This window comes from Canis lupus, chromosome 23, assembly GCF_003254725.2.
Source record: "Canis lupus dingo isolate Sandy chromosome 23, ASM325472v2, whole genome shotgun sequence".
NCBI classification, from domain to species: domain Eukaryota; kingdom Metazoa; phylum Chordata; class Mammalia; order Carnivora; family Canidae; genus Canis; species Canis lupus.
This window is the reverse complement of record NC_064265.1, coordinates 6,661,420-6,688,479: the sequence shown is the minus strand read 5'-3', so window position 1 is coordinate 6,688,479 and position 27,060 is coordinate 6,661,420. Positions and strand designations below refer to the sequence as shown.

At 40.8% G+C, this 27,060-nt stretch overlaps 1 pseudogene; it reads left to right on the top strand.

The window, feature by feature from the left end:
• LOC112668883 (farnesyl pyrophosphate synthase-like) lies at positions 1–26,724 on the top strand (annotated as a pseudogene).
• Positions 26,725–27,060: the final 336 nt, after the last annotated feature.

The following is a 27,060-nucleotide window of genomic DNA, read 5'->3' as shown; positions in this document are numbered from 1 at the left end:
ATGAGAGACCCCAAGGCCAAGCGCTCCAGAGGCTTTGGGGTCGGCCCGGGCCCCCTGGAGGAGGCGGCCGCGCAGGAACCTGGGCCGCCCGAGGTGGCGGGAGAGCCTGGACCCAGAGGGCTGTCTCCCCAGGAGATTCTCGAAGACCCGGTGCCCACTGACCTGTGAACTAGATTTTTGTCGGTGGCATTAAAGGAGACCCTGAAGAACATCATCCAAGAGATTGTTTGGAACAGTATGGGAACGTGGAGGTGATGGAGACCGTGACCGACCGAGGCCGTGGCGAAGAGAGAGGCTTTGCCTTTGTGACCTTTGACGACCACGACTCTGTAGACAAGATTGTCATTCAGAAATGCCATCCTGGGAAGGGCCACAGCTGTGAAGTAAGGAAAGCCCTATGGAAGCAAGAGATGGCTAGAGCTCCGTCCAGCCAAAGAGGCGAAGCGGTTCTGGAAACTTTGGAGGTGGTCGTGGAGCTGGTGTTGGTGGGAATGACAGCTTTGGTCGTGGAGGGAACCTCAGTGGTCGAGGTGGCTTCGGTGGCAGTCGAGGTGGTGGTGGATACGGTGGCAGTGGGGATGGCCGTCACGGATTTGGTAATGACGGAAGCCACTTCGGAGGTGGCAGAAGCTATGACGATTTTGGCAATTACAACAATCAATCCTCAAATTTCGGACCCATGAAAGGAGGAAATTTTGGAGGCAGAAGCTCTGGCCCCTATGGTGGTGGAGGCCAATACTTTGCCAAGCCATGAAACCAAGGTGGCTGTGGCGGTTCCAGCAGCAGCAGCAGCTATGGCGGTGGCAGAAGGTTTTAATTACTGCCAGGAAACAGAGCTTGGCAGGAGAGGAGAGCCAGAGGAGTGACAGGGAAGCTACAGGCTACAACAGATTTGTGACCTCAGCCAAGCACAGTGGTGGCAGGGCCTAGCTGCTACAAAGAAGACCTGTTTTAGACAATACTCATGTGTATGGGCAAAAAACTCGAGGACTGTATTTGTGACTAATTGTATGACACGTTATTTTAGTTTCTGTTCTGTGGAAAGTGTAAAGCATTCCAACAAAGGGTTTTAATGTAGATTTTTTTTTTTGCACCCATGCTGTTGATTGCTAAATGTAATAGTCTGATCATGACGCTGAATAAATGTGTCTTTTTTTTTTTAAATAGGAACTCCAGAAACAACTTCCTAATCCTAACAAATGCAAAATAGAAGCCTGGAATGTCTTGATGACTTTCCTTTCCTTTATCAGCCTGGAGTTTGTGTGACAGCGTTTAGACCATCATAAACACAAAAACATACACACAGCTCACAGATCTTGGAGAGAACTTCAGATCCTGAGCAGGCTCCTCCAGCTGGAGATGAAAGCACGTTCCATTTGATGTTTCCAGTCTGGGCAGTAGGTGGCGCTCTTGACATTTGGAATCACACGGGGGTGGGCCGTGCTGGGTTCTCGGGTCAGCCTTGGATAGAATTTGCTGGTGATGCATTGCAGTAGGTTTGCTGTTTATTCATCTTTTAAAAACATTCTCGCTGCAATGATCTTATCTGGGCCAAGTTTAGCCCTAATGCAGCACAGGCTGGCGACCGACCGGGCTGTGGTTTGGTCCTTGGGATACATTCTATATTTTTTCTAGGCCGTGAAAGCAGCCCTGGCCGCAGGCTAGCAGCTGACGGTTTGCTGGGACTTTCAGACCCTCTCTAGGCAGGCAGTTAGCTTCTGGGCCCTGGTCTACTTTAGAGCCCCACACCTGTAAGCTGGCAGGTTGATTCTAGTGCTAAGGAAAGGGGGTGGGTCTGCTCTAGTCCTTGACCAGTCTAAGGAGTCTGTAAAAATGCAGTTGTGGTGATTTTATCCTTAGCAACATGGAAATCTAGCATGCATGGTCTTCAGTGTGGAGGTCAGAAGGCACTTCATTTTCAAGTTGCTGTGTGGCCTTGGTTTTCCCTTCAGAAACTTGGAATAGCAGCTTAGCCTTAAGGGATTGTCATTGATACCAAGCCTCACTTACATGATTTATAATGCAAGTCACCTGAGTGCTTCAAGATAGATAAAATACAGGGTTGATCATAAAATTTAAGATGTAGAGATCACCTTACCCATCACACTCCTTACAGTTGAATATCTAATGCCCAGGGAGGAGAAATATACTTGCTCATGGGAGCACAATGGGTGCTATATAATGAGCTTAGATCTCTCCTCTCCCAATCCAGTTTAAAAAACAAAACAAAACAACATAATATTTTCCTCCACCATAGCCCTAACTCTCTGCATACCACCATGCCTGTACAGTGTCATGGGCTGCTCACCTGCTCTGTGCTACCCAAGTAATTCCTAGTGTTGCGAAGGACTGAACCCACACCCTACAATGAGAATATTATATTTATTCATTTTCATTAACCTAATTCAAATCTCGAGTATCCTAAAGTGTAAAAGTATCACCTTTTTGTATATTTTTTATTGAAGGTGTCTTTGATGACATATATATTTGTCTGTTTCCAGATTTTAGGGATGCGCAGAGCAAGTGTGTGTGTGTGTGTGTGTGTGTGTGTGCAAGCGTGCGTGTGTTTTAAGGTGAGGGCTATTTTACAGTAAAATGTACCAATGTTAAGTATTCAGCTTGATGGGTTTTGACAACCATGTAATTGCTTTTTGAGGACAAAGCTGACTATAGATCTAAGTCTTAAGGAGGATGGAGTAACACAATTTGTATCCAAGGGAAGGCAAATAGTTTTCTCAAGGTTTGTCTGGAGAGGGAGGAAGCCTGACATCTCTATGACCCTGTCCATTGTTCTGAGTTTCTTAAGAGGGGCGGCCCCTGGGTGTGCCGCGCCCAGAAATCCACCACGCTTGCTTCCTACAGCTTGTGGGCGAGGATGCTCAGGCCAGCGTTACTGAGGTCTCAGAAGCTGCGGGGGCCACACAAAATGCTATTCCTGCCAACCACACAGGCTCTCATTTGTGCTTCCTCACTAACAATCTGGAAGTCACCCTCACCAACGTGGTGAGACACGAGGCTTGTGTAGGGCCCTGTGTGTGGCTCTGGGCTTCAAGTGCTTGGATTTTAATTCCATACTGCTGTGTTTTTAAAGCTTCAGTCTCCGTTTCATGTTTCTCCTGGGTCTCTGTGATTCTAGTGGCCGGTCCCGCAGAGTCTATTCCTGACAATACGGTTGAAGCGGTGTGAATCTGAGTCTTTAACTAGGGCATGCAAGGAGGATCACCTCTCTTACATCCTAATCTGAGCCCCATTCTGCTAGGTTGAGTGGAAATTTCACCTCAGGTATTACTGTGGGCATCTCTCTATCCTGGGGGTTGTGCCAGGGTCCTGGGGTTACTTATAGGGATAAAGCTAAAGGGGGGCTTCTCCAGTCATGAGTCATGGGTCTGCACTGATTAATGCTGAGACACACTCATTGTCCCAGCCTGTTGGGTCTGTTCAAGTTCAGCTTGGAATACCAGAGTCTTCAGTGAGGCTTTCTGGTTGGGTCCTTGTCTCTAGCCTCCCCTTGAGGTCTAGTGACCCCTTCACCCCCACCCTGCCTCAGAGTGCTGTCCCCATGGCTCAGACATTTCCGCCATCATAGATGTGGGACTCATGGGTATTCCCAGCCCCATCCGGCACAGGCTTCTCTCTCTCCACTCCACATCTGGGACACCTAGTGTTTATCAGGGAGCCATTACAGAGGACAGGAGAAGGACAAGCTGCTGACTTCAAGTCCTATCTGTATCCTGCTTGGTAAAAAATACCCTGAGAGGAAGAATTACAAAGGCTACTTGCATGAAACCCAAGGAGATAAAAACAGCCCAAGAAAAACAGATTAATAGCTCAAAAAAAGTATTCTGCCAATGTTTACATTTTCCTGATGGCCTGTTTTGCTTATGATACTCTATGATTTTCTCTCTTCCTCACTGTCCAGAATGTTCTGTACTCCTTTCTTTGTGTGACTTCACTGGTGTGATCAGGATTATCATGGCAGGGGCTTAGTGATTATTTTTACCTGGAAATAGTCACTTCCTGTGCCCAGTTCAGCTGAAAGAACACAACCTCATGGCACTATAATCCCAACGGCGGCTTCTGTCCTCAGTGGCATTACTGCTCAGTGACTCCACTCGTCTTCCCGTGTTTGCAGTAAGATTTTTGAGGAGAGCTGGGTATTGTCTCCTGATGGCGTTTTAACACTGGGATGGGTGTTAATCATAAGGAGAGGTTTGCTCTGATGTATTTGAAAGCAGACTGGAAAAGGTAAAAAGCGCCACTGGCCACTGAATAATTTGGCAGCTTTAGATTTTCATTCTAGGTTGAGCATAGCCCTTGGAGATCATATTCGAAGAGTAAGAGGACACTGCAGCCTGAGGGGGCAGGCGGGGAAAGGCCCTCCCTGTCGTCACCTCCTGCCTTTGCAGTCATTGGAGGGGAGGACGAGTGGGAAAACGCTGCACATAGCGCTGCACTCCATATGGGCTGGCACATTCCAGTACTGGTCTGGCTGATTGGATGTCTAAAAGCAAAGAAAATGGGTAAATTGCTTATTTCAAATGGAACTGAGGTTTGGTGGAGTTTTTTCTCATCATGTTCCTTACGAGGACCAGGAAAATCTTGACAATTAAACAAGAGTGAGCAGGTGGGAGGAAGAACTAAAAGTGGAGTGAAGTTTTGACTTTTCTGAACCCTTCAGGTTGAGATTTTGCTGTGGGCTTTGGGCTTTGCAGGCTGGCACATCATCAAGGAGCCACCAGATGGCATGTGAGCAGTATCACCTATGGCCACTCCCAGGTGAGGCAGGTGCTCCTGGAACCTGTCCTTGTCGCCAGGGCACTGTGTTGGTTGGTCCTGAGGAGCCAGCTTGGCTCTAATCAGGGAATGACCTCAGTGTAACAAAGCACAACCATGCATAGGTCTGATCCCTGCTTCCTGACCCTGTACCTGAGGGATCTGTGTTGAATTGGCTTCTGAAAAATGCTTTCCTTGACAATCTGGGTTTGGTATCTTTCTCATTTTCTGCCCTGCGAGGTTTAGTCTCTCAAAATAGGATATTTCTGTCAGACAAGATAAGGATTGTGTTACTGTAACAAGATGTTCTTGCTCCTGGCAATGAAAAGCTTCATGGATAAGCTCTGAGGTGTGTAGTCCTGCCCCAATCCTTAACTAGACTCTGACGGTCAAGGTGAGGGGATGTGGATGGATAGACCCAGATATGGGCTGGAGCTTGGGCAAGGGGCCAGGGAAGGATGAGCTGAGCCTGTGGGGGGTCAGAGGACAGGGCAGTTAAATGGGAAAAGGTTCAGATTCCAGTAACCAAAGGCTGGGGTGCAGCTGTGGGAGGGGCTCATGCACATACTCTGCAAACATGTGAAAGAACACTTTTATACTTTGACAGGGCCCATATTTTATATTTTTATATTTTATATATACTTTGACAGGGCCCATATTTTATATTTTTATATTTTATATATACTTTGACAGGGTCCATATTTTTATATATTTTTATATATGCCTTAAAAGACTAAATAAAAACATCATAAATGTTAGAAGAACCTTGTCAAATTGCTACTTTGAAACGTCCTGATTCATTCTATGGGAGGCTCAGGGAAATCTCTTTCTAGATTAACCAGGACACCTGCTGAGTGGCATCTGCTGGGATGTCCTGATGCTGGTGGGCTAGGCACATGGAGCCAGCTGGGGGCTGTGGCCACACTTGAAGGACAAAGCAATCTGGGTTCATTTCTGCCCAAATCTCCATTGGTGAGAAAGAAAAAGTTTGTTAGGGTTTGAATGTCTGTTCTGGAGATAACTACCTCTTTCTCTCTCTCAACAGCTAACAGCCCCGATTCCTGGCTTAGGGAAGCAATATATGCTTATGGCTACTTTGTCCAAACTTGCCTGGAACTAACTGTCATGAAAAGGAGATAAGATCTCAGGCTGAAATGTTCAAATTGTACAATTTTTTTTCCCTAATAACAGAGTTGTTGACAGTTATGAGGTTTATACTATTTTAACCTCCTAAAATAGCTAAGGGTCAGCCAACATTTTAAAATCATAGTGTTAAATGTGCCCAAGACACACTACTGGTTATGGGTTCAGAAATATGAGTTTTTATACATTGAAGAATATAGATTTGTTATAAAAGGAATTCTGTTTATATGATGATAATGTGTTTTTATCCCTGCATACTACAAAACCTTAGAAACATTTAGATTTGAAAGGTGTTGCTGGGGTACACATGTCTGTGTGTGTGTCTAAAGGAGTCTAAAGTTTTGGGTCTTAGAATGTTTACTTTTCTAGAGCAGTTTTTGTTTGGGGGGGCCAGCTCCCAGGATTGGTTGAAAGTTTCTCAGAATCTTCTAGAATGCTTCTAATCTATAGGAAAAGGCATAGCTTCTTCTAGGTTAGGGAGAGTTAGGCCAGGTCAAATTCATAGGAGGAATGTGTGCATATTATCCTACCTAGAGCCATGCCTTTTTTACAGCTGTTGCCAGCACCATCCTGCCTTCCCTTTCACAAGAAGAAGAGAAACATGATCCTTAACTTTAGCTTCATGGGTGCCCATGGTTGTCTATGAATTGACTAGTCTTGACAACATTGACTGAATTTTGGGGGGAGAGAAGCATGGTGAGTGCATCAGTCAGCTATCACGTGTAACAAGCAACCACAAACAAATCTCAGTGGCATAGAAAAAAAAAAGCATTTATTAGGCTCATGCATCTGTGGGTCAGTTATATGCCTTTGTTGATCTCAGGCTGACTTGTTTATGCATCACGAGTTGGCTGGAGGTTGTCTGATCAAAGTGGGGCATGGCTGAGCCATTTGGCTTTGCCTGTGAGGACTGGGGAAGCTCCAGTTCTCACTCAAGTTTGTGGGTCTCAGGCAGTGTGTCTCATCCTCTCTAGACCAACAGCCCACCCATGTCTTTGTCATGCAAAGGCAGAAGTTCCAGAGGGAGGCCCCCCCCCCCAAAAAAAGCTAGCTTTGTGTCTCATCTCCTAAGATCCCATTGGTGAAAGCAAGTTTTATAGCTCATCTCAAAGTTAAGGGATGGAGAAATGCACTCACTCACGCATACATGGGAAAACTGGGAAAGGGTGTGGATATAGCAAGGTGTAAAAAATTGGCCCCCAAAATGTAATCTACTATATTGTGTATGAGGCGCTTCTCAGTATTGCATAGAAAGCATCACTGGTCCCGCGTCACCCTAAGCATAGCCTCAATTTTAAAGGGATTCTTTTCTTTACCTTCCTCTGTAACTTTTTACAGCCCTCCTCTGCTCAGTCCTCAATTACATCTTAAATGTGTCCACATTTGCCTAGGTAGCCAGTCTCTCATGTTTGTTTCCCCAAGCTCTACCCTTGTTTTGTGTGGAATGCAGGTTCTGCTTCCTCTAAGCAGCTCCCCCCAAAGACAGACCTCCCCTTCAGAACTTATATTATCACCGCCCTTTGTGGCTGCTGCTCTGGGCTTGTAGCCCCTGGAGGGATGCACAGATCTACTGCACCTCTAAATTCCCAACATCCCACCTGCACGCTGCCCAGCATGCAGCAGGTATGTTCAGTAAGTTTTCTTTTTGACTAGGAGCTGGGAGTGGAAAAGGAAGGAGAAAGAAAAGCTGGGAGGAGCCAGAGCTTCTGCCTCATTCAGCTGTCAGGGCTCTCTCTACTCCTTCACTCTCAGGCTGGAGTTAGAATACAGCTGAGACAGAGTAAATAACTGGATCAGTCCCAGAACACCCTCAGATCGCTCAGGCTTCGTCTTCAACACCTGATTCTCATTGATTTTCCTCTATTCGTTCACTCAGGATTGATTAGGCGATAGCACAATCTGCTCGTATCAGCTGGGTAATAAAATAAGCGCTTATGAGTTGTGAAACCATCTTCTCATAGCCTGGATCCCACCCTCTAGGTCTTATCTGAGGAGGACTGTTCTTGTGACTCCCTCTCCAGGGATGCCTTTATATGTTAAATCAAGGTCCAATTCCAATTCACCCTCTTCATGAACCCTAAATTCTAGTTGGAGAGCTCAAGTAAAATCCTGGCTCCAGCACTCCAAGGAAATCACTTCATTGCTTTGACTCTTAGATTCTTCATCTGTAAAGCGAAACAAATGTTTAGAGGCTTAAGTGAGATGATGTGCAAAGTGTTTAAGACAGGCATCAAACACACTGTACTTGGAAAAAAAAAACCCACACCACATCCTTTTATTATGAAGATTTTAGATATGGAACATTTCACAGAAAGAAACACACTTACATATACCCAGGACATAGCCTTAACAATTAGTAGCTTTTGCCAACCTTGTTTCATCTGTCCTCCCATTTTTTTTTATTATAGTGTAGAATTTTAAGGCAAATTCCAAAGTCATATCATTTTACCCCTAAATACATGTAGCAGCCTTTTGATAAGCATTCCCATATCCTTTATATTTTCCATCCTCCATGGATCTTTGGGTTCCTAAAGCCCTCTGATTTCTACTCAGTATATTTCATAGCCAACCACCTGACTTTGCCATGCTTTTCCATTTGTTTCCCAAGGGAAATTGCAAACAAGAGATGAAGGATTTTGTTTTGCTTTGCCTCTGTGTTCAGCTACATATCTATTGTAACAATAATCATGGAGCACAAGACACTGTATTTAAACACAAAATAAACGAGAGTGGGCACCACAGCAGGTGTCGCTGACGCATGGTGAGGATCAAATGGTTGAATCTGCACTTGGAGAATGAACAAGATTAGCTGTGAATTATGTCAGCAGGGTTGGGCTGTTTAATCAGCTCGCTTAGCCCTCAATTGTTGGTTGCTAGCTGAGATAGCGCTACAATGTAATATAAGAGAGGAACTGGAATCCTAGGGCCGTATGAATTCTGTCTCAGAGGTAAAATAATATAATTCATTCAGGGTAATAAGCTGATAGAGGTCAGGCTGGTGTAGGCACTTGAATCTTTTGCTTTGGATTTACTTCTGTGCTCTTTGGAGTTTGGGCATTCTCAGAGGAGTCTTACAAGCTAACTGAGGTCATGATGTAGGGGAAGCTCTGGGCTTCATCTCTGCTATATGTTCCCCATAATATTTCCTCTGAAGAGAAAAAGGGTTTCATGTCGAGCAGGAGTTTCCAAATCACTGCTCCACAGGGTCTTGCACATTTCTTAAGATGGTCAGTAGTAGCAGATAATCTCCAAAACCCATTCTGCAATTTGATAAAGTGAGAAGTGGGGCTTAACACATTCCCTGTTGTTTACAGTATCATAGAAACACATCTAGGAGAGGTAAGCAGAAATGTGTCCCTGGCAGAAAAATTTAGCAGTGTTGTTTTTTTAACATTGAGAGAAATACCATATGACCCCAGTTCAACATTTCTAACCTCTCTGAGTCTCAGTTTCTGCATCTGTAAAATGTGGATTATCACTAGCAGGGTAGGACACTGCACAACATCCTCTTGGACCTCCTGGTATCAGCACACCTCTGGTGGACAGTTCCACAGACTTGGTCAAGAGTCCCCAGGAACGCATTAGAGAGCATAACTCAAGATGCCTCTCCGTTTTGCTGTCCCTGGGATTCCTCTGAAGCTGTGGGAGGCTGCCCAACTTTATGAAGACATCATCCAAAAAATCTGAGGAGTTAATGTCCTTGGGATGACTCTCAAGTAAAGGAGAATGGGAACCAGCTATTAATTCCTTGGTCCCTTCCGTCTTCTGGCACAATTAATTTTGAGATGTGCTCTATGCAGTTCTGTAGTGTCCACAGTGAGATTGCATCCCAGCTGCCCACAATGGTAATTAATTCAGTAACTCATCTTTTATTGATGTCACTGTCCATCAGCCAAAGACCACAGGATCCCATCCAAAGTTGATTAGTTTGCTGTAACAGAGAGAATACATACCATGGGCAACTGTGAGAGAGTTAAGGAGGTTTTAGTGTATAAGGGTGTGGACTTGTGTTGGATGATTTTGAAAAGGATTTTAAGAAGTGAGTTGTTGCCCACCCCTTCCCGAATTGAGTGCTAAGTTGGGATCTCAGGGCAATTTGATGACTGGGTATTTTAATAATTTTAATCTAAGAGGCAGGACTAACAAATCAGAGCTTCGATTGTTGTTCACAAAGAAGGAAGACTCGCTTACGCCAGAAAAAGGGGATATTTGATTATTTTTGTGGTCACACAGTGTCCTTATCTTTGTGTTCAGTCATAATTATGGAGTGGTCTTGCTTTTATCTTGACCTACCATGAGTGGCCTTATCTGATTCTTTTTGAGAGTCTATGGAAGTTTTTTTTTTTGCTATCAGCAACCAGTTGCCAGCATTCAGTCCTGTTATCCTGCCTGTATTGGTTTTACTTCCTTTCCTGTTTCTCCTCACCCCTCACTGTGCTTCCTGGGATCACTCCTCTAATAAACTGGCTGCAGCCCCATCTCAGCTTTGCCCTCCTGGGGACCCAAAGCAACACAAGACTCTTTAAAGTAACTGGACTTGGGTTCCTGGAATATCTTTAAAAATCGAGAGGCCTGGCTTCTAGAATCTTAAGGCTTTAAAAAAAAATACTACAGTAACTGTTACATTATGGGAATCTAGACACAGTTATTTCCTCCTTACCTCAGAAATATTCATTTACTAATGAAGGGCATATAAATTAAAAAAAAGTGAAACATAACCACAGGAATATTTCGCAGTCCTTCCCAATTTCTGTCACCTGCTATCATTGTTATCAGGAAGGAGTCCTCCTGTCATTATGACCTTCAGCCTTAATTCACAGACATTTGACCAGGAGGTACCCTCCCACTTTTCCCCACTGAATTCTTAGCATTCTGTGATATTCATTTGCAGCTGTAGATGTTGATGTTGGACCATCCCCCATGTCCTGCATGTACACATGAGCCACTAATCCCAGTCACAACACAGCCTATTCCTCCACTGGGAGGAAGGCCAGATGCACGCAAAGCAATAGAAAGGGCAGCTATTCAGTGTGTGAGATTATTATTATACATTTTTATAATGAATAGACTTACTTTTTAGTATAGCTCTAGATTTACAGAATAATTAAGCAAGTAGTATACAGAGTTCCATATACTCATTGTTCAACCCTTTTCCCCACCCCTTATCTGGAACACACAGTTCTTGTGTTAGTGTAGCCCATTTGTTACAATCAATGAGCCAATATTGATACATTACTATTAACTATATATATATACTATTAACTATAATCAATAGTTACATTAAGGTTCACTCTTTGTGTCCTATTGTCCTATGGGCTTTGACAAATACATAAAGACATATACCCACCATTACAGTTTCATACAGAATGGTTTCACCATCCTAAATATTGCCTGTGCTTCATCTATTCACACCTACCCTCCCTTCTCCCCTTTCTAAAACCCCTTTGCTCTGTTGTGATGAATGGATTATGAAAGGCAGGACACTAATCTATGACCCTGGAATATTTAACTAGAGTGACTTTGCTTCTTGACCTCTGTTTTGTCAGGAAGGCCAGGCAGGCTCTCTCTATCTATGGCCATCCTGCAGGGCTGTTCAGAGAGTCATCCTGAAGGAAACAATGTGCGCAAAGTGCCCCACACATGGTAAGAGGCTTGGTACAGGTTATCTCTCGCTCCTTCCTCCTTTGTGGCTTAGCTGAGGCTTGACAGTTGGAGAGAAGGGTGAGGCAGCTGTAGACCACCAGGTAATTGCATATTCTTATGATAACTCTTTTCTCTGCCTACATCCCAAGGGGATGAATAACTGGCTTCTCTGGCCCCAGGCAAGAGAGAGATCTGGTGGGAAATTTAATTTTCTTTGTGAGTTTAAAAGAGTCAGAGACCAGGACTTTCATTAATCACCACGAGAACCTTCTGCTGCCCTATTGTTTATGAGCGTCACTTGCTCTGAATTGTCTTCTTGGGGCCAGCCATTCAGAACAGCCTGAATTAACCCCTCAAGATTGGTTCTGACCCACTCTGACACCACCTGCTGAAGGCTGGTTCCCTCCAGCAAGCCCTCACCCACCCCCTGTCACCTTCAGTCTTCCCTGACATTGGAATACTTCTTCCCTGATGCAGAGTCAGTCTTTTGTGACAGGATTTCACAATACAGACGTTTCTCTCTAGCACAAACTTTCATAATGCAGATTGGAAATTATATGATAGATTACTGAGAAAGCTTGGTTTGCAATGTGGAGAGAGATAGTGGTTCTAACATGGTACTTGCTCCATGAATATAGGAAAAAGTTGTTGCCCACAACTCTGTACTTTGTTATGGTGGCTCTGTACTTGGTTTATCCTAGCAGTGATGTATTGGTCAGGGTCCCGCAGAAAACAGATGACACATACAAATATAATTTAGGACTGCTTAATGAGAAGGTGCATGTTTGCAAAAGTGTAGATCAGGTGAAAAGCACCAGGAAGGGATGGTGAGGCACTGAAGAACTCAAATCAGTGGGAAGCCATGATGGGCAAGGGGTGGGAGTGGTAATGGGAATGTGGCAAGCAAGACCTGTAGCTGTCAGAGAGAGGCTGTTTGAAAGGAGCTTGGGTAGAAAAATGCAGACATTTGTTAAAGTGTTGTCTAGCTGGAAGAGAGCAGGAATAAACATTGTAACTTCTCTCCCCTGCCCTTAAGTTACTTGGTGGCATCTCCATTTTCCAACAGAAGCTAGAGGGAAAAAAAGCCTGGGTGATGCTTTCCACCAAGGTCAGCCATCTGGGGTCAGGGGCAGGGCAGGAAAATGTGGACAAGAGCTGGGGTGCAGCAAGTGGAGAGTATCCAGCATAAATGGATTATAAGCAGGATAAAAGTGATAAGAATGTGTTAGGAGACCAGGGCTACTAAATGAACTAGTGGTGAAAAGAAAACATGGGCAATAATGTTGCCCAACAGCCATGTGAAATAAATATCTACTAAATGAGCTCAATGGTGTTTGATTTTGCAACTATAACATATAACTACAAAGAAAAACTGTTATTTAAAATATCTACAGGAAAAAAAACCTCATGAATTGAAAATTCTCTTAGCCCAAAATTCTCATAGCCCATGGTGTATGATCCTTTTCACCACCTCCACCGGTACAGTCACAAAGGTAAGGAGTATATTTTTATCATAGTAAAAAACAAATAACATACATTTACTCTCTTAACAATTTTTATGTGTGCAGTACAGTATAGTTAACTATATGCATATTGTTGTACACCAAATCTGTAGAAATTTTCCATCTAGCATGACTGAATCTTTATACTATTAAGCAACAACTCCCCATTTCTCTCTCTGTAGCCTCTAACAACCACTATTCTGCTCTCTCAGAATTTGACTATTCTAGATACTTCATATAAGTGGAATCATATCATATTTGTCTTTTTGTGATTAGCTTATTTCACTTAGCCTAATGACCTCAAGGCTCATATCTGTGTTATAGTGTATACAATCTAGGAAAGAGATAATTTTACTTGATTTCTTTCCAATATGGATAGATGTTATTTCTTTTTCTTACCTAGCTGATATATCTAGGATTTCTAGTATTATGTTGAATGAAAGTGGCAAGGGTCAGCACCCTTACTTTGTTCCTGATCTTAGAGGAAAATTTTTTAGTTTTTCAACATTGCATGTAGTGTTAGCTGTGGGATTTTCATATGTAGCATTTATTATGTTGGGGTAATTTTCTTCTTTTCCTAGGTTGTTGGGTGTTTTTATCATAAAAAAGTGTTGAATTTTGTCAAATGCTTTTTCTGCATAATTGTGATGATCTTGTGATTTTTGCCCTTCATTTATTAATGTGGTGTATTACACTCATTGTTTTGTATATGTTGAACCGTACCTGAATCCCAGAGATAAATTCCAGTTGGTCATGGTGTGTGATCCTTTAAAGTGCTGTTAATTTTAGTTTGCTAGGATTTTGTTGAGGACTTATGCACCAATATTCATCAGGGATATGGGTAGTAGTATATTTCCCCCCCTGTATCTTTGTTTGGCTTTGGTTATCAGGGTAATGCTGGCCTCATAAAATGAGTTTAGAAGTATGCCATCTTCAATTTTTAAAAAGAGTCTGAGAAAAATTTTAATATAGGCATTTACTGCTATACATTTCTCTCTTAGAACTGCTTTTGTTGTATTCTATTAGTGTTGGTATGTTGTGCTTTTTTTTTTTTTGTCTTGGATATTTTCCAATTTCCTTTGTGATTTCTTCCTTAACCCATTTGTTTTTCAAGAATGTGTTGTTTAACCTCCATGTATTTGTGAAATTTCCAGTTTTCCTACTGCTATTCATTTCTTGTTTCATTCCATTGCGGTTGGAAAGATACTTGGTACGATTTCAATCCTACATTTGTTAAGACTTGTTTTTTGGCCCAACATGTGATCTCTCTGGAGACTATTCCATGTGCACTTGAGAGGAATGTGGTGCTGCTGGTGCATATTGTGTTCTCTTTATACCTGTAGATCCAATTAGTATTGTTCAAGTCATTTATTTCCTTACCGATCTTCTCTAATGGTTGTTCTATCCATTATTGAAGGTGGGATGCTAAAATTTCCTACTGAAGAAAATACTGGTTTCCTTCATGTATTTGTGACCTATGATTTATGTGCATTCATATTTATAATTGCTGTTTTCCTAGTCCCTTGATCCTTTTATCACTGTATAATGTCCTTTGTCTCTTGTGACTTTTTTGACTTAAAGTCTATTTAGTCTGATGTAAGTATGGCCTCTGCTCTCTTCTGGTTCCATTTGCACAAGAAACCTTTTTCCATCTTTTCATTTCAGCCTGTGTGTCTTTACATCTAATGTGAGTCTCTTGAAGATGGCATATAGTTTTATCTTATTTGTTTGTTTACTTCTATTTCTTTTGATTGGGTACTTTAATCCATTCACATTTAAAAAAAAAGATTTTATTTATTTATTCATGAGAGACACAGAGAGAGGCGGAGACATAGAGGGAGAAGCAGGGTCCCCACGGGGAGCCTGATGGGTGTGATTCAATCCCAAGGCTCCACCATCAAGACCTGAACCAAAGCAGATGCTCAACACTGAGACACCGAGGCTCCCCAATCCATTTACATTTAAAGTAATTACTGTTAAGGCAGGACTTATTACTGTCATTTGGTTAATTGATTTCTGTCTTTCTTGTAGTTATTTTTTTCCTTTTTTTTTTCCTCTGCTGCCTTTTTTTACGTCTCACTATTTTTTTTTTTTTGACATTGATATGCTTTGATTTCTTTCTCATTTCCTTTTCTGTATTTTCTTTAAGTATTTTCTTTGTGATTACCATGGAGCTTATGTAAAACATCTTATAACAATCAATTTTAAGCTAATAACAATTTAACTCCAATTGTATACAATAATTTTTCTTTTCTTTTTTTCTTTTTTCTTTTTTCGATTTGTCTTTTACATCTCCTTAACCCACCTTATGTTATTGATGTCACAAATTAGATCTTTATATATTGTACATCCATTACATAGTTTTCGATTTATAGTTTTTTGAATATTTTTGTCTTTTAGACTCTATACCAGAATTGAAAGTACTTTATGGACCACCATTTCAGTGTTACAGTCTTTTTTATTTAGCTGTATATTTCTCTTTACCTGTGAGCTTCACTTTTCATATGTTTTTGTTTTGGTATTTACTATTTTTTTCATTTCAATTTGTAGGATTCCTTTTACCATTAAAGGTAAGTCTGGTGGTGATGAACTTCTTCAGCTTTTATTTATCTGGGAAAGTATTCTCCTATGTTTTCAAAGGATAATAAAATCATTTTTTTCAAAGGACAGCTATTTCATACTTTGGGTTATAATCTAATACAACTTAATTTTGTTTCTCAAATTGTTCCTGCTTGAGCTATTAAGAGCTCTTTCAGTTGGCTCTTGTGTCCTTTTCACACATTCCCATCATTGTGAGTTTGTTTAAGTGTTGTCTCACTTCCTGACACTACAAGATACTCCAGGCTCATCTTGTATATTTCCTACCCCAGTCCTTGAATCAGCCCCTTCTCCAAGGAGCCCTGGTTTGTTTTATGGGAGAATGATAGTAGAGACCAAGATCTGGGTGCTGGGTGTGCTAGTTGCTATTGGGATGTCATTGCTATGTCTTCTAAGCTGACAGAGCAAGAAGATGTATGTGTATATATTAACCCATCTATATACATACCCATACATATTTCTGTATGTAACAATCCGTATATATATTAGGCTAAAATAACTTTATACTGATGTCTTCAACTGTACTCTATAACTACATGGATCATTCCAGCCTCCTTTGTAATCTTATCTGTAACTTCCCACTCCAACAGTGAGAAAACTAACTTCCACCATCTGCCATCCATTTACTTAATTGTTCAATTCCAGTATATATGTATGCAGTATCAGAATTGTTAACTCATTATTCTCGTGGGAAACTATTAACCAGAGTACAGTGCTGAAGTACAATTTTTTTTTTTTTGCCTTTAGTTTTACATACTCTACTCATTTCCAAAGACACTTAGATCAACGTCCTCCCTTGCCCTCCCAAATCCCTTTAGTGAAGTTATTTCTTAAATTTGTAAATACAGTTAGGTTACTTTTACTACATTCTGCTTTCCATTATAGGATTCTCTTGACCTCCCAAATAATTTTTAAAATTTACATACATTAAACTTCACTCTGTGTTGTAAAGTTCAGTGGATTTTCGATGAATACAGAGTCATGTGTCCACCATTACAGTGTCATACAGAATAGTTCCACTGCCCTAAAAATTCCCTGTGCTTCACTTATTCATTCCTCCTCACAGTATGATGAGGATGATGATGTAGATCTATTTCTATACTTTTTATTCTTTCCCTAAGATCTATAGCTACATATATATATATATTTTTTTTCTTTTCTTTTCCAATACCAATAACATGAGTGGAATCTTCCAAAGTGTGAATATGAATCTCTCTCCATTTATTTAGATCTTTCATTTCTTTGGTTAGAGTTTCATAACTTTTCTGCATAGGTAATACATATTTTGTTAGATTTATACCTACATATTTCATTTTGTTGGGTGTAATGTGATAGTATTATGTATTCAATTTGAAATTCGAATTTTCATTGCTGTATGCGACATGGGTTTTTTTTTTTAAATTTATTTTTTATTGGTGTTCAATTTACTAACATACAGACTAACACCCAGTGCCCGTCACCCATTCACTCCCACCCCCCGCCCTCCTCCCCTTCTACCACCCCTAGTTCGTTTCCCAGAGTTAGCAGTCTTTACGTTCTGTCTCCCTTTCTGATATTTCCCACACATTTCTTCTCCCTTCCCTTATATTCCCTTTCACTATTATTTATATTCCCCAAATGAATGAGAACATATAATGTTTGTCCTTCTCCGATTGACTTACTTCACTCAGCATAATACCCTCCAGTTCCATCCACGTTGAAGCAAATGGTGGGTATTTGTCATTTCTAATAGCTGAGTAATATTCCATTGTATACATAAACCACATCTTCTTTATCCATTCATCTTTCGTTGGACACGGAGGCTCCTTCCACAGTTTGGCTATCGTGGCCATTGCTGCTATAAACATCGGGGTGCAGGTGTCCCGGCATTTCATTGCATCTGTATCTTTGGGGTAAATCCCCAACAGTGCAATTGCTGGGTCGCAGGGCAGGTATATTTTTAACTGTTTGAGGAACCTCCACACAGTTTTCCAGAGTGGCTGCACCAGTTCACATTCCCACCAACAGTGTAAGAGGGTTCCCTTTTCTCCGCATCCTCTCCAACATTTGTTGTTTCCTGCCTTGTTAATTTTCCCCATTCTCACTGGTGTGAGGTGGTATCTCATTGTAGTTTTGATTTGTATTTCCCTGATGGCAAGTGATGCAGAGCATTTTCTCATATGCATGTTGGCCATGTCTATGTCTTCCTCTGTGAGATTTCTGTTCATGTCTTTTGCCCATTTCATGATTGGATTGTTTGTTTCTTTGGTGTTGAGTTTAATAAGTTCTTTATAGATCTTGGAAACTAGCCCTTTATCTGATATGTCATTTGCAAATATCTTCTCCCATTCTGTAGGTTGTCTTTGAGTTTTGTTGACTGTATCCTTTGCTGTGCAGAAGCTTCTTATCTTGATGAAGTCCCAATAGTTCATTTTTGCTTTTGTTTCTTTTGCCTTCGTGGATGTATCTTGCAGGAAGTTACTGTGGCCGAGTACAAAAAGGGTGTTGCCTGTGTTCTTCTCTAGGATTTTGATGGAATCTTGTCTCACATTTAGATCTTTCCTCCATTTTGAGTTTATCTTTGTGTATGGTGAAAGAGAGTGGTCTAGTTTCATTCTTCTGCATGTGGATGTCCAATTTTCCCAGCACCATTTATTGAAGAGACTGTCTTTCTTCCAACTGATAGTCTTTCCTCCTTTATCGAATATTAGTTGCGCGACATGGGTTTTGATTCCAGCCCAACCCATGCTTTTCCCATTGAATCTTGCCATCTTTGGACAGGACCAGGGGGTAAAAGAGGATAGTGACATTTGATGTTTTCAATGTTATTGAAGAAAGAGAAAGCCTAGTACCTTCCTTCTCTGAACTTTTGGAAGGCAGCCTAACTTTGGACCTTATGTTCCCCTTTGTAGAGAATTGGTTCTTTTGTCACTTTCTGATCTGGATTGGTAGAGATTTTTCCCCTTAATAGTTATGAATGATACAGAACCTTAACTCTACATGGAGTAGAGTAGCAGGCTCATTGGCTATATCTGGATTCTCTTCTCAGGCCCCAAATTTTGCACTCAAAATTCACTCAGCTTGTCTTTCCGTTGGAAATGCCACTGAGGCTTACGTAGGCTTATAACATTTAATTTTAGATTCCTTTCTACAAAAAGAAACATTGGAATGGGGTCTTGGGTCTCCAGAAACAGACCTCAAGATAAGGATTCACAAACAGATGATTTATGAAGGAACTTCTCTGGGCAGAAGGAGGAGAGAGTATGGGAAGCCAAGCAAAAGTGTGATTTCAGAGGATATCCTGCCTTAGCTTAATTCTGAGGAGGGTTCTGAGATATAAACGACACAACAGAATGTGTTTATTCTCAAAAAAGGAGCTAGACTTTTTATACCCATCTACCTGTTGGTCATTGGACATGGGCCTTATAGGGAGGATATAAACTCCTGGGAACTTCTGGATTTCTTTACTTATATTGTGGCAATGCAGCTCTGGTAGCTCAAGGGAAGTTCTGTGGAGAGAGACCCCAAGATGTACTGTTAAGAGTGAGGGATGCAGACGTTTTGGAGGGGAATGCCTAACCAGTGGGAATATCCAGGGGTTCTGGGTGGAGCATGCCAGGAAAAGTCCCCTTAGTCTTATGTGCCAAGAGTGCATGGTGGTTAGGGGCAGTTTTAGCAAGATTTTACACTGTGGCAGTCCTTCCCATTTTTATTTCTTTCTCCTGATCTGAGGTGCCCACAGTCCCTTTCCTTCCTAATACTTAATATAGAAAAGACACTTTTACAATGCTTTTGCATTTTCCTCTGGAGAGAGACCATCAGTCCGCTGCATCCTTTATTTACAAGGTCATGGAGCTTCCTGTTTCACTTCTCACTGTGTCAGAGCCCAACATTGTAGCAAATAAGCATACTCTTTGTTTCAAAAAATATATATATTTACTGGAAATATGCACAAAATACATTATAAATGTATTTTTACTGGAAGGTAGTTATTTAGTTTTTTTGATGCAGTTTGATATCATTTTACTTTTAATTATCATGTCTTTCAGGAGACTGGGAGAGAAAGTAATATTCAAATGGGCCTAAACTTCAAATGAGGTTAATAATGAGCTCCTTCTTATTATATCTTGACCTTTCTATATCGTATTTGCATTAATGTGACTCATTTAAATGGGACACATTTCCCTTAAAATAGTCATAATTTGCAGTGATACCATTGGTAAGTTTATTAGTCATTTTGATGATGAGAAGAAAACATCATTGGCCAATTCTAGAAGCTAAAGTTAGTAGCTGTAGGCAGTGGACATGTGACTCCTCTTTTGTCTGGGGTGAGGGTAAAGATGAGGCAAGACCTTTATCCATTCTTCCTTTCTTCCATTCCTTCTTCCATTCCCTTCTTCCATCTGCTCTTCCTTCCTACATGTAGACAGGACATTGACAGAAGTTATGGGCTCACCCTTTCATCCCACACTCTCCTCCAGCCCAATGTAGTTCATGTCAGTAATTCATTTTTGGCAACTGCCTTTGTACTATTTCAGCTTGCTTGTCCCCACCATTCTGGATGTTTCAGGTGTCTTGCAGCAGCTAAAACAAACACAAATTAACATGTGTGTATGTTATCCCGGCACAATTAATGAAAAGAATGATTGTTATCTTAAGGACTTGTCAGGACAATATAGGTCAGCTTAAGACTCTTTTTGTTTTCTTTTAAGAAATCAGACCTTATGCCAAAACTCTGCCAATAAGCACTTCTCAAAAGGCAGTTTAAATGAGTATCCATTGAGGAATAATAGGCTTTTACATTCCCTTGAAGCTAAGGTTAGTAATGCCACATTATTAAAATCTGTGTTAAATAGGTACCTAATCTAATTAAATTTTTCTGTCTTACATTTCCTACTATTCTTACTCATAATGCGTAGTTGCAAGCTGATATACACAGGAACAGGGTTCATGCAGGATTGAGGGGTTTCATGAGATATGGAAATTCAGTGCTAAAACCAGGAAATTCTCAGGCAAGCCAGGACTAAATGGTCAAGTTGGATCACACAACACATTGATGTGCATGCAAACTGTATACCAACCCTAACATACAGGCTTCTGAGTTCATCCTGACTCTATTGCTGTGGACTATTGGTGATTCCATTCTTTTTTTTTTTAAAGATTGAATTTATCTTTTTCATGAGAGACAAAGAGAGGCAGAGACATAGGCAGAGGGAGAAGCAGGCTCCTCGCAGGGAGCCCGATGTGGGATTTGATCCCTGGACTGGGATCATCCCCTGAGCTGAAGGCTTATGTCTGCTGAACTGCTGAGTCACCCAAGCGCCCTGGTGACTCCATTCTTCCCCTACTTCTGTGTGTTCGGTCTACTGTCAAACCTTTTTATGAGAAGGTTCCAGATTTACTCACATCATATTCAAATGTGGAAAGATGGTTCTAGCAGAAGAGGTTAAGATCTATGAAGATTGGAGTGAAGGTTTTGGAGTATTCTTCAGTCTCACTGATAAATTTCCTCTTCCCCTGCCTCTTAGGTAGGCACAACTAGGGTAGCCTGCCTTGTGAGTCAGCAACCTCCCTATTGTTAGGATGTTTTAGGATCAGGGGAGCTACAGGGCTCCTTTTTTTTGCCCTACTACTGTGAAAGTACTTTGACCTTAGCAGTGTATTTGTTATCATTAATATAGAATCTTCATTTCTCATTATCTGTAAGCTGGTAATGGATGAGTGGTTTTAAATTCTTTTCTGATGGAATGAAAGTATAAAGTTTCACATTTCCTAGAGAATAATTTCACAAAGCCATTCCTGTAAGAGGCACGTTTTTACAGTTAGTTGAATTTACTATCCCAGTAAAGACAGTTAAAAATATTTTTCAGGAGATATTCACCCTTCTACCTGTTACTACCTAGCTGCTAAAACTATAGATTTACATCTGGCATCTTTTGTTCCCCTGGTTTTTACATGTTTAGCTTTCTCTTTTGATAATAGCACCTTTAAAGAAAATGGTATATGGATTTTGGATATAAAAATGAGAACTGTGATTACTCCTAGTAATCTCTATGTTTCAAATGCAAACAGGAGATACGGAAAAAATCTGTTCTTTTGTCTTCTTTGGCTCTAGAGACATTTGCTATTCCTTTTAAGAGCTTTTTTCTCTTCCCTCAAAAGTTCAATATTTGTAACTGCAAAAATCAGAAAGGGTGATTATTAACTACTATTTGAATTGAATTACCAGGAGAAACTAAGTTTCTTGAATTTTTTTTTCCTTGATCTTATTCTCTTTGTGTGAATATACTTATTTTAAATTCAAGACTGGGGCCTTGGTTGTCTGTTTGCATAACAAATTGACACACACCTAGAAGGTTAAAGGCAATACCTACTTATCGGCTCACAGGTCTGTAGGTCAGAAGTCTAGTAAGTCAAGGTTGGATTCTCTCCTTGGAGACTCAGAGGTACATTCTTACCTGGAAGCTCTCAGGAAAGAATCAGTCTCCAAGTTTTATTTAAGCCATTGGTAGAATCCAGTTCTTTGTGTTTATAGGACTGAGATCTTGTTTTCTTGCTGGCTATTGGCTGGAGCTCATTCTCAGCAACTAGAGGTTTCTTATAGGTTCTTTTCACATAGTCTTGTTCATCTTCAAGCCAACAGTGGCATGTTGAATCCTCCAGATGTTTGAATCACTGACTTCTTCTGCCATCAGCCAGAGAAAACTCTCTGCTTTTAAAGAACTCATGTAATTAAGAGATGCCCATCTGGACCATGTCCCTTTCTTAAAGATAACTGTGCCATATAACATAACCTGATCATGCGAGCAATTTCTCATCATATCCACAGGTTCTACATACTCACAAAAGGCAGAACTTATATCAGAGCAAATGTCACTTCAGAGTCATCTTAGAATTCTACCAAACAAGATTGGTGATAATGATTAATGATAATGTGGTGATCAGTTTCTTTGTGTATTGAATAGATGATCTCTTGAATCTTGAATATTATGTTCACTATGCAAAGTATGATAATAAGAATAAAAATGTTTAATTCTTATATAATAGAAAATCCACAGCATGATTATATTCCTTCCATAGAAAAAAGTGAGAAAGAAAGGGAAGATGCAAGGAAAAAAATTGCTGAAGGAATTGTCAGAAAGAAAACCACAGACCTGAGATGGAGTCACTTATGCTAGGCCATGTCCCCAAACCAGGGCCCCTAATACCTAGCCTGAGTGCAGTTTCAACCTCTCCCAGAAATGTAGTCTTAATGAGTCAGTCAGGAATTTTCTGATTAACACTAGTGAGGTAATCTGTCACATGGGCTGTCTATCCTCCAAAGGAAGGTGACATAATCTGTATGATATGACCCTCTGCCCTCATCCCTAATGGGAGGTGACCTTGACTGGAACAATCCTTTCTTTTCTTTTTCTAATAACTCTAGCCCCACCTTCCTTCCTATAAAAAACTTACACTTGTGCAGCTCCTTGGAGCATCTCTCTACTTGCCAGATGAGATGCTGTCCAGTTTATGAATTGTCTAATAAAGTCAATTAGATCTTCAAATTTCTCAGTTGAATTTTTGTTCTTTAATAGAGTAATAGACTTCAAATGATGTAATTCTCCATATTATGCAAAATGATGCATGCCTACTCTGTAGTCTTTGTTCTTATCTCTTTGAGCTGAGAGACAGTGACTTGAATTCTAATCTCTGCACTCACTTCCTAACTATAGGACTCTGGAAAGTCTCCAAGCTTCATTTGGTTCATGAAGATAATCACAGTGCACTTTCCTAAAGACAAACAACCCTGAGGGCCTGTCTGACTCTAAGATTCAGGAAGTTGGTTATGGATGAGACGTGAAGGATTCCCCATTGTGCAGAGTGGAAGTTGCATATTTTAGGATATTTAACAGGTACATATTTGCTTCTTTCAGCTTCTTACCTCATCCCCAAATCTGACTGGCCCTGTCCAGTCATTGCATTACCAATGACTGGCCCTCTTGTTGGGCCTCAGGTAGTTCCCATGGATGGTGGGCCACTCTCCCACTTTCCTTCTAGAAAAGTGAAAACTTCAAATCTCATTGGGATTTTTCTTCTTTTTTGAAATCACATTTATCTTGTAGGCGGAATCTAAACCCAAATCTATTTACAAAGCTATGAATATCTGATGGGCAGGACAGCAAGTTCAGTAGAGGAAGAAAACCTTTCTTAAGCGCCCATCAGTGACATACAAAGCAACCTGGAATGGAGAGTGGGAAAAGAGGTGGGCTTCAGCTTTCCCTCCTTTCATCCACTTTTAACTAGCTTACTCACAGCCTCCAGGGAGCCTATCTCCTCAAATGTTGCACTCTTTCCACAATCTTTTTAGTCTGCAGAGTTTGAACCCTCTGCTGTCTCATCCTCCTCACCAGCTGTGGATCATTCCCTTCCCTTCCCTTCCCTTCCCTTCCCTTCCCTTCCCTTCCCTTCCCTTCCCTTCCCTTCCCTTCCCTTCCCTTCCCTTCCTTCCAGATAGAACTCTTGAAGCCAAGGATCCATGAAAATAGGGGAAAGGATGAAAGACAGTCATTTTCTGGTAAAATAGTCAGAGTTTTACACTGCCAATCAAGGGTTAGAGAAATTTCTCTATACCACTTTTTTTTTTTTAATAGAGCCACAGTTTCTTTACTTAGTGTGATTTGAGTTGTACTCTTCTGTTTATATAGATTGGTTTACACCCAGTCCTGTAACTGAGTTGGTTTGGGTTTCTGTTGGGAAGAGTGTGTACATTTCTTTGTTCAATGGCTGTTTCATTGCCTGGGCAAACATCAGCTTTATTCTTCATATCTGTGGTTTAAGTCCTCCTTGCACTTGGAAATGCAATTTTCCTCACATATAAGATTTCATTTCTAAAAAGTTAAGTCCCAATTTGCATGTACCATTGGATGATGCCATTAAATTAGTCAATATTAATAAATCTGGGATGTTCAACTTAAAGCTTTTAAAATTGATCATTGAAGAAAATAGGATCAAAATACTCTGGACTTTTGTTGCTTTCCAAATTGAGATGAGAGTCATAGGGTTCTATATTAATATGTCTATTTGAATTGAAAAATGAAATTAGATTATCTTGATAGAAAGAAACTCTGATTTGATGATTGGTTTGATGTTAGGAGTGGCGTTATTATCAGGTTATGTGGAAATAGTTTACTTGCTGCTACACACTTAGTTATAAAGTAAAAGAATCTCCTCACAAAATATTGCCTTAACACAGTTTAGTTAAAATTAGATATATTGTATTTCCCCAATCCTTTTTGAGTATACTATGTTAAACAAGGTGACTATAAATGAGAGTATCAGGAGTAACAAGATATCATTAACAGTTACTTGACAGGTCCTGATAAAATCCTTTACGTATACATCCTAGAAACTGAAAAAGTGAATAACAGAATGACTGTGTAATAAAATGTTTTACAAAAAAAAATAGTTTCCTATTCTTTGCTTTCAGCAAAATTGAAGGAATGCTAAAATTGTCAGCATATAGATCATTAAAATTAGTTTTAATGGTGGATCACCATGTGATTTTTGGTATAACAAAGATTCAAAGAATTAAATACATTGCTATGAGAATCTCTATAGATATAGCTACGTAAACAAAGTTTCTCAATGCTCTTACCTATAAAAAATGAAAATTAGTTAATAAATTAACGCTGTATCTTGCTGTTTTCATGTTTATAATATTTATGTACAAATATAGGACATATTTTAAAAAATTTCTTCATTAAGAGATGTGTTTTTCATGAAAATTTTATTTATGTTTAACAACTATTTTTCAGTATTGTAATAATATATTTCTGTTTTGATATCAGTTTGCAATAATTATAATGGTAATTCAATCAGAAGAAAGTTTTTAAATCTTAAGTGATCAGTTGAATTTAGACCAAGAGCAGAGCACTTTACTCCTCCCTCAGAATGGAAGCAGCCCAGAAATTGGACCCTCATGCTCAAGAGAAGCAGGATTTCATCCAGCTCTTCTAGATTGTCAAGGTGCTGACCAAGGATGGCCTTGGCTGCCTGAAGACAGGAAATGGAATTGCCTGACTTAAGGAGGTCTTGGAGTACAATATATTGGAGGCAAGTAGCTGTGGGGTTTGACAGTGCTGATAGCTTTTCAGGAGCTGGTGAAGCCAGGGAAGCAGGATTGCTGACAGTCTCCAGCAGGCCCTGACTGTGTGCTGGTGGAACTGCTCTAAGCGTTCTTCCTTGTGTCACATGACATGGATTCATCCCTCACCCGTTGGGGACAGATTTGCTGGTATCAGAACCCAGGCATAGGTTTGGATGCTATCAATAATGTTTTGCTTCTGGAAGCATTTATCTATGCCTGCTGAGTCTCTACTGCTGGGAGCAGGCCTATTACCTGAACTTGATTGAGTTTTGCCTACAGAGATCCTTTTCTTTTTTTTTTTTTTTTTTAATTTATTTATTCATGAGAGACACAGAGACAGAGAGAGGCAGAGACACAGGCAGAGGGAAAAGCAGGCTCCGTGCAAGGTGCCCAACATGGGACTCCATCCTGGGTCTCCAGGATCACAGCCTGGGCTGAAGGCGGTGCTAAACCCCTGAGCCACCCAGGCTGCCTGCCTACAGAGTTCCTATCAGATTGAGATCGAACAGATCCTGGGCCTCATCACAGGCCCCCAGGGCAATGTGAATCTTGGCAGATTCACTGAAAAGAGGTACAAATCTATTGTCAAGTATAAGATAACTTTCTATTCGTTCTATCTTCCTGTGGCTGCTGCCATGTATATGGCAAGCATAGGCAGGAAGAAAAGCATGCCAATGCCAAGAAGATCCTGCTGGAGATGGGGAAGTTCTCTCAGATCAAGATGATTACCTTGATCTCTTTAGGGACCCTAGTGTGACAGGCAAGATTGACAGAGGCATCCAGGACAACAAATGCAGCTGGCTGGGGGTTCAGTATCTGCAGTGGACCTCTCTAGAACAGCACAAGATCCTTCAGGAAATTTATGGACAAAAGGAGGCTGAGAAGGTGGCCCTGAATTAGGAGCTGACCCTGCCAGCTGTGTTCATGCAGTATGAGGAAGACAAGTTTGGAGTTTGAAGCACTACCATAGATTTATATGACTGGAGGATATACTGCAGATCCTTTGGCACAAAGACCTTTAAAGACCCTAAATTCCCAAGTCCAAGCATTGTTCTACACCTGAAGGTGCATGTGATCTGCTTTCTGGGCTTGCTTCATGATGTCCCACCAAACCTAGAGTTTCATTGCTAAAAAATAGATGAATATAAAACTCCAGTTATGTAGATCTTTACCCCATGATCTACTAACAGTAATACAAAGGCAACATTTGAAAATGAAATCTGGAAAGAGTATAGAGGAATGTCTTAATTTACCTATGAAAGAAAACGTTTAGAATTTTGTAACTGCAAACTA